The sequence below is a fragment of the Aethina tumida genome, chromosome 3 (genome assembly GCF_024364675.1).
Source record: "Aethina tumida isolate Nest 87 chromosome 3, icAetTumi1.1, whole genome shotgun sequence".
Classification (NCBI taxonomy): domain Eukaryota; kingdom Metazoa; phylum Arthropoda; class Insecta; order Coleoptera; family Nitidulidae; genus Aethina; species Aethina tumida.
The window spans coordinates 22,516,220-22,534,061 of NC_065437.1; positions in this window are offsets into that span (position 1 = coordinate 22,516,220).

The window sequence follows — 17,842 nt, forward strand, 5'->3', positions numbered from 1 at the left end:
CATGTGGAGTTTAGGAATTTGCTCTTTGGAATTATCAATATTTTTAAATTTTTCAAATTAATATAAATAAAAAATGTAAAGTTTTATTAAATAAGTTACGTTTTGAGAAAATATAAAATAAATTAAATAAAATTAAATAACTATTATTACTAATGAGGATATTTTCAAATTAGACAATATTAATTTATTTTAATATATAAATTGTTTATATTTCATTAATTTATATTGTTAGTTTTTATGTATTTTGTAGGCTTTTAAATGTAAAAATTTGAGAACAAATATGCTCATGAAAATATAATATAATATAAAATTTTAGTTATATTAGTGTCATTTTCAGAAATGATTGAATGAGTATTATGAATAAATCTTTGAAACTGTAATTTTTTAATGTTATGCAGTTGTAACATTGTAAAATTACATTCATAATTCGTTTATGAACAGTTTTTAAAAAATAATTCCCATTATAGACAGATGTTAAAATTCTTTTATTTCATTCGTATCATAGGTATTAAAAAATTAATTGTTCATTTTTTCAAACAAATAATTTTAAAAGTTTTTTTGAAATTCGAAACATTTTTTCATTATTATCAGTATTGGGATTTACAATTTAAAATATTGTAGGCAACCATTTTACAATTAGCATAACCGCCATTTAGGAAACATCCAATATGATGTAGAAATACAAGGGATGACTAGATTTTAATTGAAAAACCGAAATAAGCTAATAAACAGTCCAGTAAGCATTTTTCTGTTTCTTGATTAATTCGGATATCAGGTTTTATTGTTTCATTTCATCTTGTGGATTTCTATTATATTCTGTTCGAAGTCAGTAATTTTTGCTTAGTTAGAGAATCAAAATTGTATTGTTAGAGCATCGACATGACTTTGAATTATTAAGAGGGCTCTTATGAAACATAAATGAGGAACGCCCCACATTTATCGTTTCGCATTGTATTTCTTTCTTTAATTCGAATTCAGTTTGAAATATTTTTGATATTAATTTTGTCTTCATAATGATACGGCCGCAATCTAAGGTAATGAATAGTCAAAAGAAAATGCAGAGCTGAACAAAGATAACGCCGGCCTAAACTTCTTTGGAAAACTAAAATCTAATTTAATTAGAAATTGAACAGGTGAACTAAAATGTTATGGAAGCGGCCCGTAATTAATATTCAGATCGCGGTTGCACAGTTGGCGAGAGAGGGTTCTGCGTTCATGGGAAGAGTAGTGAGAAAATTATGTATTATCGATGAATAATTTTAATTAAGTAGAATTGTGATTTTAGTGATACTACTGGCTTTGTTATTGTTTATATTGAAGTTTGTTGAAGTGTTTTAATGTATACCTGTTTGTGTACCTATTAGACAAATCAAACATCAAACTGTGTACAATACAAGGTCCACAATTCAGTATCGAACTAAATAAACAGATCCATGACATCGGGCGCATCCTCTATGCAAAATTATAAACTAATTGACATTATTCCTTAAAACAATTCATATGAAGAGCCCAATTCACATTTCAGGTATGTGTATAAAATTTCAACAGTTTCATCAAACATCGAATATGTAATACAAACAAACAATTGTTTATTTTATTGCCCACCTATATATTCTATAATTGGAAGAATTAAAATGTCACAACAAAACTACCATGGAACTCTACCACAGGTAATCAATACGATTAAATGATTCATAAGTTACATGATTTCCAAATGAATGGATATTACTGACCCGGAAAATATAGTGAAACGTATGAATGACCCAACATGTAACCCTAAAAGCCTCTCAAACTATACTGGAACGGTACACTAATAAATTTTACTTTCATTAGCTGACCACGTATGACACTTAACAAACATGACTTTACACTTTACACTGTTTAGGTCTCATTCATAAATGAATTCATGTTGGCAATTTTTTCAATGGTTAGTGCGTGTCGTTTGGAAATAATGAACAGAGATTTCCCATCGTTTAATTTTTAGGGGATTTTGTTTAAATATAAAGTACAAATGATATGGTTTACAATTTGCTTTTGTGAATTGAGCATTGGGAATAATTGATCAGTTGGTGCCACCACCACAACCAGGTCACATACAGTGGTGACCAGAGAAATAGCACACATTACTATTTATAGGAGGGCAATGAATATATTGTTTATCATCTGATCCTATTGTGTTGAACTTAGATTCATTACTCTAAATTATGCTTTTTTCTAAAATTCTATGGGATAATTAATATATTTTTAATAGAATAATAATAATTAATAAACAAAAGTTTTTCTGTTGTTGTTTTCTGAAGTTTAATGTTTTTTCTACCCTATTTGGCCAACCAAATCAGACCAATATGTACGTTTAAAGAAATATGAAATAATTTGTATGGGCGTATGGGAAAACAAATACTCCATTATTATAGATTTTTTGATGGGGAATGGAATGCCAGCAGATTTGTGTTTGCTATTTCCTATTCTTGCTTATTCTGAGTAAAGTGAGAATTTTGTTTTAATCCCTAAACTATCCTTATATCTTAATCAATTTATATTACTAATTTTATATGTATAATTTTAGCCCGTCATATGGACATATATCATTAAAAAAAACATGCACAATTTTTCAAATTTGCCCATTTACAAAAATATTAAATTAAATAAATAATTGAGCATTGGAAATAATTGATCAGTTTGTGCCACCACCATAATCGGGTCACATACAATGGTGACCAGAGAAATAGCACATATTACTATTTATAGGAGGGCAATGAATATATTGTTTACCATCTGATCCTAATGTATTAAAGGTAGAATCATTACTAAGGTACTAAAATTCTCTAAAATTTTAAATATATTTTTATCAAACTTTAGTTTATTAATTATTATTATTCTGTTTTCTGATGTACAATGTTTTTTCTCCCCATTTGGCCAACCAAATCAGACTAATAAGTACTTTTAAAGAAATATTGAATATATTTTTCAGGGTACATCAAAACTTGTTCTTAACATTTTGTTTTAAGTAGTTTGAGGCCCTGGATATCTTAAAAATAATAATAATAATAAATAATAGTCGAAACGTAGATATAATGAATTAGTTTTATTTTACAAAATAATATTAATTTTGAGGTTAAACAGGAAATAGAGAAATGAACCAACGATTGTTTTCGTAAAAAAAGAACAAAATCGATAGCTGAACTATAATAAGGAAGTTGATTACGAGAATAATAGGAAACTAAATCCCCAGATCAAATAAATGAGGGGTTGCGAATTATTAAAAAATAATTACGCCCAAGAGATTAGCTTTATCTTCCGATCCGTGCAGCATCAATCGCGTAATGATGGCTGACTGTACGAATTATATGTTACTTAGACGGGGAGTATTGAAATACATAAAAAATGCATTAGCCTAGATATTAGTCGATAATCTTTGCAACATCGGCAGCTCCCGGTCGTTTAATCAGACTTGATGGATCGCAGGGTGGCTGTCCCAGGAGAAATCAATCACTTCACTACGGCGAGAAAAACTGCCGGCAATTGCCGACATTGGCAGGCCCGTAAACGTAACAAACTTTCCAGTGTGGATACGCGCCCTGTGATTTATTCCGCGAGCGACAACTCGCACCTTGGATATCTAAATTTGGATAGGTGAGTTATGCAAAAGTTTCTGTGTCATGTATTTCGGCTTCTAGAGAATTTCGAACTTAAATAAATGTTGCGAATTTTAAATGTATCGGATACGGTGATACATCACGCGTTCCCGTCTTTCGTCGATAGGTTTTGCGGGCTTTGTTACGAGTCCTGTAGGAATTATAAAAAAATATATATCGGCAATGTGTAAATATAAATCTGAACATTTGATATTTCTTTGTATCTCTTTTAATATAACTTCGATTTCTAGTTCAGTTTCAATTTGAAATATTTTAATTTTTCTATTTGAAAGGAATAAGGTGATATAGCTTCAGTGGATGAAGGTTTTAAGTCTTTTTGCCTTCAATTAAAACTTCAAGATCTTGCTGTTCTGTTTTTAAAGAAAAGTTACTGTTATCGAAATAATAATTTTAAATTTCATAAAAAATTTTATTAGAAACTTAATTAATACTGACCCAAACATTGGACAATTCAAACACTAATCAATTATGATAAATCTAACAAAACGCTTACCATTGTTAACCCTGGACCTTAGGTCTTAATGGAATAAATTTTAATAAAAGCATACGTTTACGTTTAATCTACCGGTTTGCAATTACCCCTAAACAAAGAGCGAGGGAATTTTGCGCGTATAACCAGACAAAATGTAGTACAGGCCGCAAGTTACATTAAGCCCGAGCTTATAAATCAAACCCCGTCAATATGTTTACATTACCGGTAAATGGACGTTCTGATTTATGGTTAATGTAAATTATACCATAAAACTGCAACCAATCTCCAATGCATTTTAACCCTTTACCCGTGTCATTTTTAAACTGCACTTGGATTTGCTGGTCTATATTGTTTTTGTATTGTTTTATTTCCACACTAATTCCACCGTCCACCGTCACAGTATTCAAATAACGTGGAACAGTTTTTCAGTTTGATTAATTGATGTTTTTTATCCTATTTTAATTAAATTTTTATACAGATTTATGTAAATTGCACATGATTAATAAAATTATTTTTGAGTACGTGTGAAGGTTGGCTATATTAATTATGGTATAATTCGCAACATGCTTTCTTTATATTTAAACTACTAGTGAATAGTACTAGTTAATTTGCAACATTTCTATTTCACGTTAATTGCATTTGTTTGGAGTTACAGATACTAAATCTACAGAATTGAAATTTGCTTTGATAACGAACGGTAAATATTGAATTTTGATTAATGTTTATAATTGAATTTGGAATTGCATATTCATTTTATATTATCATATTTTTCAAAAATTAATAAATATATATTTAAGCCACTTGTTAAATTTTATATCTAAGTTAAGTGTTTTATTTATTATTTGACTGACAATATACATCAAAAATATGAATCTCTAGAAACTAGTCATAACATGCACTTGTTGATCAGGTCCTTTGCATGGAAGTAAGAAAAATCATTTAAATTTTCATTGTAATTATATAATAAATATAAAGTTAAACGTTTTTACTTTAAATGATTTCAGCGAAATACAGTGTGGATGTTCTAAGGTTGACGTATTGATTATATAAAAAATAAGTACCAATGAAAAACGCAACCTTCTTCTGACTGTCTAAAACTGCAATTAATATTACAGCTCAAAATAAAACATATAGGAAATATTTTAAAATCTATTTAATCTATGAAAATCAAATTATCCACTTTAAAAGTCGCGTAGTGTACATTGTAGTAAATAATATTCAATAAGAACAGTAATATCTTAGCCTCTAACAAAATAATTTGATAAATGTGTAATATATATTTCGACAATTATATTAGCAAAATAAGTTTTAATAAACAATATTTTACTCTTGAATAAATTAATTCAAATTACAACAACAGGTCTTTTAAATCACCAAATTTCCTGAAAAATGAATGAAACAAAATTAAATCATCGGCATGTGCAAAGAAATTCAACCCCATATTATTATAGAGCCACCTCCAAAAGCTCAGTTGTAGCCGTGACAATTAACATTCAGCTGCAGTCCATAAGCGGTGGCAACCCATAGAGTATGGGCCTCTTTGTTTAACAGAGGGTGTTGAAAATATCTTCCGGTTTTAGGACCATTTTCACGCAACCTTCTTCTGATGGTAGACATATTATGTGATTTCTTAAATTAAATTTAAGATAATGTTTGTATAAAGCTGCAAATAATATTATAGCTCAAAATAAAACTTATAGAAAATATTTTTAAATCTACTTAAAAAAATCTAAGAAAATCAAATTATCCACTTCAAAAGACGCGTAGTGCACATTACATTGTGGTAAATAACAAAATAATAATAAAAGCAGTAATATCTTAGTCACTAATAAAAAGTTTAATAAATGTGTAATATACACATTGCAATAAGGTAGCAAAACTTGAACTATACGGAACTTAAAGGTAAAGTTAAAGGAAAATTGCATTTAAACAAACGTAACCGCGATATGTTCCGTTGGAAAATAAAAATGCGCTTTTCAGGCAAACTCCAAACGTAACAAAGATGAACAATTTCCGGAAGTTATTATCTCTGCGGAACCTCGAGCATTTCGCCGAAGTTAAATAAAGTAAATTTATTTACATCATAACCGCGTTAGTTTGCATCAACTAAGACATGGCAGCCGACAGAAAGATATACATCTTAAAGTATAATTTAGTGTAGGAAGTAAGTCGAAGAGTAAAATCTTAATAACACGGCAATATAAATAAGGGAGATAAGCGAGTTAAGACATTTTTCAGCTAAATTGTACTTTTGCTAAATTAGAAGGATGTAAGCTGTTTATTTTTATTTGTTGGAAGAACTTTGTTTCTACGTTTATGGTTCAGCTTGTTAATAAAGAATAAAGTGCTTGAAGGTACCGTGAACTGTCTGCAGATTTAAAACTACTAAAACAAAATAATAAACGTAAATGGCATAACGTTGTAAAAAATTTTTTAATTTGTAAAAGTTGGGAAATTGTTTCACTGACTTGTTTAACTGAGGCAATTGATTGTGATCAACATAATATATAAAAATATAAAGGAGGAATTAATTTATTCAGAAAAATTCAAATACATTAAAAAATTATAAAACTTCCCAAAAAATTTCTAGACTTTAATTGTGTTTTGAAATAAATGATATATTAGAATTATATGTGTAGTTTACCTTTTTAATTTTTGTATAAATATTTTTAATTTATTTAGAGCATTATAAAAATTTATTTTTTAATAAATAAAGAACATGCCCCAATTTTTATCTGTCTCCATCAACTCCTGAGTCTCCTGATTACATTTAAATACAAAAGTCATCAATCTTTCTCTCAAATAGAATGCCGATAAAGTCGGTTTATCAAATAGAAAGGAAATATTTTTAATGTACTTTTATTGCCGTGTTCTGACAGGTGACAATCTATAATGGACTATCTATCATTATAAAGTGATCTTGTTCAACAATATCGTATTATAACAATGCAATCGGAGGTATTTTCTACACGACGTTTCATTTCTGGTATCAAATTATTCGCCCCCCACACAAATGACCTAAATATCCCATTTCTGTCATTTTGGATTCGTTCGTTAACAAACATATAAACTTAAAAACCTATTGTTGCCAAAAACGTTTCAACATCAAATTGGAAAAGACGTAGACAATAAAAGTTCTTGAAGAAACATCGCAAAATTAATTATTTTAAAGCCCCAATAATCCATTAATCATTTCGAATATAAGTTTAACATCCGCAATTTTTTTGAGTGACAACCCCGAACAATTCGAATGAAATTTATAAAGTCCAACACTCAAAATATTACTTCATTTATGCCGAAACAGGCCTACAACCCATCTTGTTTAACTAAGCCATTCCAGCATAAATAATAAAATACTAGAATTTTAAATCCGCAGCAAATTTATCAGATTAAAGAAACAGGCAACAAAAGGAAGCAAGAAGACCTTCCAAACAGATAAACCATCACTCCGAGACAAACAAATAAAACTGTAACATTGCTTGTGAATTATTATCTCATGAAAGTTAGTTCAAGTTTCGCGAATTTATTTACATCAGCATTATGTCAGGGAAGCTAAGAATTAGTCGGGATGTGACAGGCATGGAGAGCAGAGAGAAGATGAAAGCAAAAGTTATAAGCGGGCTAAATTAGTGCAGGATTAACGCAGCATTTGCTCGTTCTTATTTTATTAATTATATATATGTTTAATTGCAATGTTTGACATAGCTTTTCACAATTTTTGCATTAGACGCTTTGAAGTAATTTAATTTTAAATTTAACCGGGGCTTTTAAGATTGTATAAATATAATTTTCCTTAGATAAAAATCAAATAATACGTCGGCTATTTATTTTAATTTTATATTTATTTGACGAATCGGATGTAGACGATGCTAAATTACATTTTGTTTTCTATGTAAGCACTTAAAATACTCAACACATACACCCAACATAGATTCCGAAGATGATCTATATGTTATGGAAATAATTAATTTAGTTTAGTTAATCCATGCTTGAAGCCGTCTTTGGTATTTGTGCCACGTATCGGAAAAGGGGAAAATAGTCTCTGAGAAGCGAGGAAATGTCTAGACTTAGTGCAAGAGTGGAAATGTAACCGGAAGGAAAAGTAGTGAATCCGGAGGTGGCAGATGAATTATGTACGATATCTGACGAAACTTTTCCCTTTTTCAGAGTTACTTGTTTTGTTCAAGCCTCTATGATGGAAATGTGTAATCGGATTTCTTCGTTTTAATACACGAAAGTATAAAACTAAATTAAAACGGCTAATAAATAAAGTTGAAGTTGTTTTAATATAATGAATCCAAAATAATACTTTTCTTTTTTTTCCCTTTAAAGTTATTTCAGTTTATTTTCGGTGAACTTAGATTTATACATTACCATTTTCTCTTCTCATAACATCAATATCATAATGACACGAACACACGTCGTAAAAAATGAACTGGTCTTGTTAATAAATCAAATGTAATATGGGGGGCATTCATTTCTAAGGAACATAAAAATAGTCTCGGAGGTGATCTTGGAACGTTTAAATGGTATGGTTTATTGATTCTCTAAAACATATCTATCAGTTTTCTGCAGGGTTCATAATTCACATCCGCAGTACGTATTTTCAAAATGCGTATGTGATTTAACTATAATTATAATTATAATCGTTCAATGGAAATATTAAGGCCGCAAGGATTTGGGTAAGGCTAATTCAAATTATTATCGTTGCATGGAATTATAACTATTATCTATGTAATTAATTAATTGGGAAACATTTGCAATTGACTACAGGCTCTATAATAACATTAAACTTTCTCTAACAAAACAATAATTTTAAATAAAATATATGCCTTCAACAATTTAATTTTATGAATACTTTGATGTCCCTGCATCCTTTAATATTTGTAAGTAAATGTATCTAAACGACAAAAAATATGCCAAATTGGATTGGATTGGATAAATTACCTGCTATTAGTCCTCAAACCCTTTTTTAACAAACTCAATACTAGTATGTCAAACAACTTTTTTATAAAATGGGTCTAAACAATAGCATGAAAGGATATGGAACTCATTGTTGCGTGAATTCATATCTGTACTCATATTTTAGAAGCTTTTGAAATGTAGGATAAAATTTGTTGCCAAATCAGAAATGTTTGACCCGGTTTGACTCTATTGTAGCATAAATATAACATATGAAATCCGAGATTCGGGGTCTCCGAGTATTTGTCTAGTTGACACGAGACGATATTCCAGTTTATCTAAAATATTTCGTTGGAGATGCAAGGGACATGAAAAAATAAGAAAGTTTCTTGATATTGTAATATTCTCTATTACTTAAATTGTTGCGTACGAGGGTGATATATTTATGGTTTATGTTTTACGTTAGATATTTGTAAAATTTTGCCATTTACTAAAATAATAATATTTTATATTATTATTTATACTAGTTGTCTTTATTATGGCAATTTTAAAATGTTAAATATCTATAACTCTTTTATTTATTGCAAACTGTTAAAATAATATTAATTTACTAGTTGCATACTAGACACAATAATAACACACAAAATAGTAAATATTTTAGGTAATGACATCTAATTCAAGTAGTTCAGCTCATATCTTTAATATATCTCAAGTTAAATTATCACCACTGCTGTATGTAAAATCTAAATCATTACTTTCTTTCTAGAGAAAATAGTATAATGTTTATTACGTATAATACCATATTAAAACTACATCTGATGAAATTAAAAATTGGAAATTAAAAAATACAAGTAATATATGTGTAAAATGTGTATTTAAATGTATTGTAAAATACTTTTGATGTAAAAATTAAATTTAAATGCCAATATTTTATTTACAAATGTTAACTGTAATTAAATATTTTAAATTGCCAACAATTCAAAGGCAACAAATTGAAAAACTAATAATTGAATTGAATTTATAAAAAAAAGGAATATTGTTTTTTATTTGTCATATACATACAGACAAACAATATATTTTCATGAAAAATAATTCTAGAACCCAATACAAATTATTAATATTATAATTCACAAACAAATCGGCCAACACTGGAGAATCGAATTCTCATTGAAACAAGGGGAACGAATTTTTCTTGCCAGCAATAATCGAACTTCGTGACGGGAAATAAACATGAACTAAGCAGAAGACAATAGGAAGTTGAAAGATCCATTGTAATAGACCGCTGACAAGGGCAAGTTCGCGGTGATCGATGAGCCACAAGCTGGTGGTTTCAATCTGCCAAGGATATGTCAGTGATAACAGCTACTAAATATTAACTTAGCAAATGGCATTTAAAAGGTACAATTCGTTCGAAGCGCATTTTATACGCAGGTCGCTGAAAGTATCCCACAAAGAGGTGCATAAATAAATTCGAACCAAAAAAATTTATTAATGTATGTTCCGTTCAAAAAACATTAGTCAAGATAGCAGATGCCATAAATTCGGGCATAGTAATATGCCTCTGTTTCGATGCCAGTACCCCAAAAAGAAGCTATAAGCAATAGCGGATACATATTTATGAAGTCATTTCGAATGAAGTCCACTGATTAATTAAAACATTGCATGCGTTCAAATTCCATATGGCTGTAGCCCGCTGTTTTATACACCTTAACAACTTAATATATTTGGTTGAAATGCTAATGCTGACTGATACTCCCGTTTTTATATCAGTACTGCTCTGACGTTTGCAAGTTTATTTTCGCATACCTCCTTAACTGATGATAATATATTATTTTTAAATTATCTTTTGAATATTTACTAATAATATCTTATTTTATCAAATTTTATATTAATTAAACCAATTATGGAAAAAGAAGAATTCACAAAGTGTAAAAAAAGAATGTAAAATACAGGGTTTTTCTAAATGAGTTTCAAAGTTTTTTTTAATACATTATAAATGTTGATAAATGTGTCCACCATTTGATACACGGCAAACATATACGCGGTAGCCGAACTCCCACATACGAGAAAGAGTATCTGCTGTTACTGAGTGCAGAGCAGCAGTCACTCAGTTCCGCAGATCGTTCAGAGTTGTGGCTAGAAGCAGGACGTAAACAGCTTCCTTAATATAATCCCATAAGAAATATGGGGTGAGATCAGGAGATCTCGGTGGCCAGTGTGAAGCTGGAACCATCACCGCCCGCCGAAAACTTTGAAACTTCCTCTTTTCATTGGTACAATGATTGTTCGTTCATTTTGGATTTGTACTTTAATAAATAGTAATTTTTAAAAATGGACCCATCACTTCGAATAAGCCTGTATTTAAAGACATAACAGAATGGGCGAAAATAGGTAAATAAATTTTAATAAACCTATATAACGTTTTTGAGATATGAAAGAGTATTCTTTGTTTTTATAGTACTCTTTTTAATTTGCTTAAACATAAAACAAATACGCATTTTTGGACTGAAGAAAATGCCCCATTTTATTAAACATTTGGGTGGATATTATAGGCAACAGGTTTCTAGGTCCCGTCGTTTTGCCAAACAGATGTTACTTACCAAACTTTGTATAGAATGTATTAGGTGATTTTTTTAATATCTTTGTACCAAAGATAGGTAGTGAGTTTTCAGCATGATGGTTCAAACAGCAAACATAAATAAACTTGTATTATGGCCTGACAGATTTAAATTTTTTAAAATTCTTTTTCTATATTTAAAAGTATTAGTCTCTGGTAATACTTCTGTAAATATCCAAGGGGAGCAGCAGTTACGGATTAATAAAAGATGCCAATATTTAGACATTATGATAGTTTTGGAAAACCTTTTGTCCAAAAATGTCCTATTGGCTTAGAAATGGAAGGAGAGCAGTCTGAACACCTTTAATTAGTTTTTGAATTTTGTTAGAAGCCTTTTGTTTTTTTATAAGAAATGAAATAATAAATGCAAATAAATGTTATCATCAAATCTCATTTCTATATTTCCCATGATTATTAAGACTTTTATTATGATTCTAATTTCTACTATTGCCTCTCATTGTTTTTAACACCCTGTATAATATAATAATATAAAATATTCAATTAAATTCGAGCACCTCACCTCTATAAATAAATTAAAAAGTGCCACCCCTCTTTTTAAAAAAGATTAATTAATTAAAATACAAAGGTCCTTTTCTAAGAGAACAAATATTGGAACAAAAATAAAGCTTTCGCCAATTAAGACGCCACCCCTCGCAAAACGCCCGTACGATCGGCCCGGTCGAAAATAATAAACGAGCTAATACAAAGAGAAGTTGAACAGTTTTACTTGTAGGAGGATTAACATAGTCTAATTGCACGGTAGAAGTAAATTAAATTGGTACGTGATGCAGTGTGCAGCTTCCCTGTGGCGATCATGCAACTGTCAGTATTCATTCTAAAGGGACAAAGACAACAAGACGACGTACAAAGAGGGAGATTAGATCGGTACAGACATCAAACGTGTTTGCCGTGTCTCTTCCTTTCCTATTCAACTAGAAACTTGTCTACTTTCAATCAAAGTAATGCGTAAATTGTTAAAACAGTCTCAGCTTCACTTCCCAGATCGTAATCCATTCTCCTAATTTCTTTGTCGTGTTTTTCGCACCGCAATGATTACATTTCATCGACCTTTGTTTTGAAACATTAGTGGGGATTCGCGATTTGTTTGTTTATGCCTTAAACTAGAATCAAGTTAAAAGGAAACAACGCAGATTTACTTTAATTTGTATTAATTGCAAATAATTAACGAGGTAATTTATTAGTAAAAAATTAAATAAAAAAAAATAATGTGTAATATTTGGTTTATGTGTAGATATTGAGACGGGTAGGACAAAATATTATACAATACAACATTATACAATTTTGGATTTGTGTTAGGGAGTATTTTCATGTTGAGTGTATCAAATCTTTATATATATATAAGAACCAAATTGTTGCTTAATATATCACTGTTCATAAAACTGTCCTAGGGGGTCTACGCCAGAAGATTTGAAGGATCCCCATAGCGTAATATTATTCCTGTAGGATGTTTAATATAAGCCGAACCATTATTTAACATAAACAGAATCATCATATTTTTATAAATAAAATTTAATCTGGTCACTAAAAACTGCTCGTCCCTACTTTTCTGTGATCCAGTAAATGTGATTCTAAGCAAGTCAGACTTTCAAATTTTTAGCAGAAACTGTGGCTTTTTTTGCAGGTCTGGGGTGAAGCGAATCCCCGTCCACTTACCATCTTCTCATAATCCTTGAATTAATTTCAGTCAGTTCCATTTTCTTGAGATTGACTTTAATTTCAGTTGATGACAAGATTGGTTAGTTTTCTTTCGAGTTTTTCGAAATCAAACAAAATGTTTCCTAGCTACCACTTGGTCACTTTTTCTAAAATTTTTAATAATACAGAAAACAATTGACTTATTTAGTCTCAGTCATTTCTTATTTCTCTCGGTCTCGGTATGACTGAATTATAATTTATAAGGTTTTATTTACTTCGACCAATGAATAGATAATTATAATAAGCAAATGACTACTAGTAAATAAATAATCAATTTAAATTTTCAGAGTAATAAAAGGCCATGAAGCAAAAAATTTCTATAATTGTGTTCAATGAAAAATGAAAAAAGTACATAATTTTTTAAAAAATAAAATTAGATTGACCAATTGCCTAGTAGAGACAATAATAAGAGAAAAAACAATAAATGTTATAAGTACTGACATACAATTTCAAGTATTTCTTAATTACTTTAATTTATTTTAATAAGTTACTATAAGTATAGTCATTACTGCATATGCAATAAAAGTAAAATTACCGTTTAATTATTAGTCAAAAATGTGAATAAGATATTTACTAATTGATAGGTAGAGTTAAGTTAAGTCGGTAAAGTTTAAATTAATTTAAACTTAGGTAATCTCTTGTATTTCATCATCAAAGTCAAAATCCAGTTTCTAAAATTAGCCATGGCCACTTTTAGAACTGCAAACAATTCCAAAACAAAAACAATAATAATCTTATTCATTCAAATAATCGCAAACAATAGTTAAGTAATGTAACATCGACAAAACAAAAAATTAAATAACACCAACTGTTGATGAGATATTGAAATTAAACCTGAGTAATCCTATTATTAATCTAAACATCATCACGAGAGCATTTAACCCGACAAAGTTAAAAAACTATAATAATGTATGGAATTTCTTTTGATGTTAGGTCGCTTCTATTCATCGCGTTGTCTTGTAACTGTAACACCATTACAACACTTGCAATGTTATTTGTTGAAAGAAACAATGCTTGTCTCGGCAGGGAAGTCACAGGAACGCCCTTAATTGTTTTCCGTACATAATTTGAATACAAAATAGCACATGGCTGCTGAGAATAAGAATTATTACAATATGGAAGAGAGGTATAACCTTTAATTATTATGCATAGCCCTAAGTCGCAATTAACGCTTTAAAAATTGACTCTAATAATAGCTTCCATAAGTTAGATTTTTTTATCACGCTGAATGGCACTATACATCAAATGAAGTGATAGCATATAATTAATTCTAAGCTGTTATTTATGTATAAAATAAATGAATACAGTAGAGGAAGATGTAAATCAAATAAAAATATTAATTGTTGTTGCAGGCCACATAAAATAAAAAAAAAGCCCAAAATTAGCAGTCGAATTCGCCCAACATGCCTAAATTATTTTTCGGACTTGTTATTTTTAGAATACGTGGGCGTTTCATCCCCACAGTGCTGTACGTGGCGTCTCTAATCCTGCGTATCTTTCATATCGTCGCTTAACTTATGTTGATAACAGCGTAATAAGTCTTCATCTTTGGAGATTCTAAACCATTGTGGCATTCCGCGGATTGCCCCCAGAAAATATGTTTCTTTTCTGAATTTTTTTGCCGTCTGGGCATGGTCACAAACAAGTGTTGGACGTATTTGGGGCGGTCAGCTTTTTTATGACAGTGTAATTTAGTTGATGAAACCGAACAGGATTAATTTAGGTTTTTGTTCGGCCACATTTAATTAAATTACGTAACATAAATTGGTTTTAATTGTTGCATGACTTCAAAAATTGTGTGTGACAGGAAATATTGATACGAGACAATATTTATTATATACAGTTATTTTTTATTTATGTTCACAATGTTGAACGAAACTTTTACATATATAATATTAGCAGTAACTCAGTGGTATAATTAATATATTAGACACATTTAATTCACTCTAAAAAGTTTTTGTTATTTGCAGTTAATTAATTTTATTACCATTCCAACGTCTTGGTTACCCTGTTGCTAAGTCTGGGTATAAAACGCCGCAAACCAAATTGAAAGTTCATTTTGTAGTCACGTGTGTGCCTCTTTATGATTTAAATGGCGATTAATAGGTTGTAAATAAAAAACACCTTTTATTGCCTTTAAATTCAACGTCTAATAGCAAAAAAATTTATTACTTAATTACGAATTGACTGGGATATTAAAGCCAACCTGTATTTCTTGATTTACATGCACCTAAATGAGTTTTCAAGTCTCACAAGGCTTCATAACTTATTTAGACGAGATTTTTAATTTAAAGTTGAAGAGTCATTTAAAGTTTACATTTATCTGAATTAAATACAGTATTATATCTTTAAAAGTATTTCATTTAAGTACGCGAATTTTAAAAACTATGGACAATATTTATGAAGTTTAAATATTCATTTTGCAACATTGAACAAATATCTGTATACTCCATAGGGAAGTCTATTTAAATAAATATTGACATGCATTGAAGTAGTTTGAACTTGATACTAGGAACACAGAATTCGTATATTGGGTATGCAGAGATCTGAGTTGGTAGTTCCCCCAGAGATTTAAAAACTTTTAGATCAACTTTGCACGCCCCATATCATTTTTATTTCATACAAAACTTCTTTCGTATATGCTAAACAATGTTATCTTTTATTTATTGTTTCTTTTGGTAATAATATAAGCACGCTTCCGTCGTATTATACGTAATAATAATTCCCAGTTTATTTGGTAAAGGAAAGAGCGACGTTATAAGACGCATAAAAATATATAAATATTTTTTATTTAAGCGGTGCGGCAAGGAACCAGGAGTTTCATTAAACTTGACTACTGTCAAGAGAACGGAATCTTAACTTTGCAACGCGAAGTTTTGCCCCCTGAGGTAGCTTGTAATTTTGATTTTAGCTACGTTATGCATATTGCTTAACAAGGGTAAATGTACATATATTAATTAAGATGCATCCTAGACTTACTACTGGCATCCGACATGGGCAGAGAAACTTTGATACAACGTTGAAAACCTCTTAGTTATGTTTTTCCACGGATGCTATGTCTCTAAGGGATATTTAAAAATGTTTTGAAACTTCTGAGTACACTTTCTTATATTAAATAATTCCGGAAGGGTAAAATAAATAAAATTAAAAATTGTTTGACAATAAAAACTCAAATACACAATTTTTTTTATAGAAACATCAAAATACCTTAATTTGAATGTTAATTTGTAATAAATTTGGTCTTTCTGTTTATGAATACAATGTTTGTATAACATATATTATAATAGGATATTTGAATCTCAGTCTTCAGCAAACTCTTCAGTGCTTGCTTATATTTCAATGTATATATCTATACGGTATTTAAGCATAATAAGATATGTTTTGTAAATTAACACAAAGTCTGGGTTCATTTATAACACAAACATAAAGTAACCGAGTTTATACCAGTTACAGGAAACTTAATTCCTGAATCTAATGTATCAAGTTTCAAGACATAAAAGGATAAACTCGCAATGATAAATAGTTATAATTTTGTGTGTTCAGACAAGGGCCTCATTCGACGTCTAATGTTTCGTATTTTAATTGATAAATGAGCGTACAGTCTTAAACATAATTTTTGAAAAGTACAGAGATTTACGGTGCGTCGTTACTGAGTAGACATGCATCATGTGAAGTGTGAAATATGCGCTACATGAGTAAAGGTGAGATTATTTTTGCGGTGTTTTAATTATGATAGGTTAGGTTATTTATGACACATTTCTTATAAAACTAGCTAAAAATAGCAGTTTTTTCTAAACACTACTAAAATAAAACTATTTACTTTTTAATTATCCGTCACTTGTTATTTTTGCTGGCCATTAACTTGAAAATAAATTACAATAAATTACTGTTTCCAATTATATACTGTAATTATGCAAGCCGTCTGGAAAATCTGCGATAAAAATTGAATAAATCCTGTGTATGTAAGTTTGAAAACTTTGCATTCATGTCTTGTGTAATTCCGAAGTTCCGAAGAGATTTAAGTGAAAGGCAGTAATATAAAAATTCTAAGCACCAAATATCCTGTAGATGTACATTATTCCTGCCGCGCAAGAAAGCAATAAAAATAATTTAAATACTTTGACCCATTTCGGTCCCGCAAGGATAATTCTAACAAATATCTCCGCTTTAGATAAAAATATCTAGTCAAAGTATGTCTGTTTCAGCTTTGTATTCATGACGCCGGCTACAGAATGAGACGGAAGTGTAGCACGGGGACCGAAAAGTCCCCAGGAAACCAGGAGTTTGAAGACAGATTGTCCGAAACCGCTCCGCCGGAGAGACTTCGCTACGCTGTTCCTTCACATTTATGCAAATTTATTGAACCCGTTCGTCGTCTGTCTGACACTACGCAGATCGCCTTTTATGCCCCCTTCGCCGATATGAGTTGTAAATTAGGACCACGGACTTTTTGCAATTGTGTCTTACCCCGTCACGGAT